A 1,817-nucleotide genomic window follows, 5' to 3' on the forward strand; every position below is an offset into this window, starting at 1 on the left:
CGTACCGCAAAAAAAAAAAAAAAAAAAAGAATAAGGTCAATTTTCCTTACAGATATTAGGTAGATAAGAGGTGAAAACAGAACTTAGTTCTTTCAAGGTTGTGACCTTTTCCACATTAGCTCTAGGAACCCTGTTCTCCATCGTCTTGTTGGGTTGGATGGAGGGGCACGTCCGGGGTCCTTGAGGAGGATGGAAGGACATTGGATGGACATTAGGAAACGTAGTGTAGTCCTGGCCACCAGCTTGCGGTGGAGCTCTAGAAAATATCTCAGAGCCTCAGTTTACTCTTCACCAAGAGGACTAGAACAAAATATTATTTTTTAAAAGGTATGGTTTTGTGAAATCATTCATATTCACAGTGTAAAAGTAACACTCTTTTTTTCCCTCACTTCTAAAGATCGGTGCCCTTGAATCAACCTGATGGTCTGTGAGCCAAAGAGAGCTAATGAGATTGTTAACCTCATGTAACCTGATAACTTCCTTTTATTATGAACATCAGTAGCTTACTGTGTAGAGTCCTTTCAGACTATGTATGCGTGTATGCACATTTTAGAATATAAACCCAAAGTACCATCTTATTCTAAAACCTGATTCCAAGGTCAGAAAATTTATATTCTTTTTTCAGTAAATTAGAGTTTTCAGTTTTTAAAAATGTCAACATTTTAGTCTAACTCTAGGAAAGTCCCAGGGGAATCTGATATACTAGGAGATTGCCTCTAGGTGGTGAGTTTTAGGAGTATGGGTGTTTTTCCCTCTGCATCTTTACGGAAATTTTAAGGCTTCTTACAATGAACATATATTTAGTTTATAATCAGAAAAATAAATTAGTTAAAAAGTTTTAAAAATTACACAAGAAAATTCATTATTAATCAAATGTACTAAAAAAATACTTTGTTCCCATAATAGAACTATTTAGATGTTCGAGTAACTAAAATATTTGCTTAATGAGAGGTGAAAATGTAATGACATGAGATTGGACCTATTTTTAAAAAAATTTTATTTATTTTTTGTTTATTTATATTTGGCTGTGTTGTGTCTTTGTTGCTGCGCACGGGCTTCCTCTAGTTGGGGTGAGTGGGGACTACTCCTTCGTTGCAGTGTGTGAGCTTCTCATTGCGGTGGTTTCTCTTGTCATGGAGCATGGGCTCTAGGCACGCAGGCTTCAGTAGTTGTAGCACGCGGGCTCAGTAGTTATGGCTCGCAGGCTCTAGAGCGCAGGCTCAGTAGTTGTGGCGTGTGGGCTTAGGTGCTCTGCGGCATGTGGGATCTTCCCGGACCAGGGCTCGAATCCACTGGCAGGCAGATTCTTAACCACTGCGCTGCCAGGGAAGCCCGAGATGAACCTATTTTATCATGGTTAGATGGTAGTGATTTGAATTTATTATTGAGGATGAAAAATAAATCATGAACAATTTGACTTGGAAATTTTCAATTCAGATTTTTCACAAAACTAAAAGTTATTTCTCTTTCTTTGGAAGGGATAACATGTCTCATGCCAGTTTTTTTTTTTAAATTAAGTTATTTTTGGCTGCTTTGGGTCTTCGTTGTGGTGTGCGGGCTTCTCATTGCAGTGGCTTCTCTTGTTGCGGAGCATGGGCTCTAGGCGCGTGGGCTTCAGTAGTTGTGGCATGCGGGCTCAGTAGTTGTGGCTCGCAGGCTCTAGAGCGCAGGCTCAGTAGTTGGGGCACACTGGCTTAGTTGTTCCACAGAATGTGGGATCTTCTCAGACCAGGGCTCAAACCCATGTCCCCTGCATTGGCAGGCGGATTCTTTACCACTGCACCACCAGGGAAGTCCCTAGTGCCAGTTTTTTTTTT

Source organism: Lipotes vexillifer, unplaced genomic scaffold (genome assembly GCF_000442215.2).
Source record: "Lipotes vexillifer unplaced genomic scaffold, Lipotes_vexillifer_v1.1 scaffold1242, whole genome shotgun sequence".
Taxonomy (NCBI): Eukaryota; Metazoa; Chordata; class Mammalia; order Artiodactyla; family Lipotidae; genus Lipotes; species Lipotes vexillifer.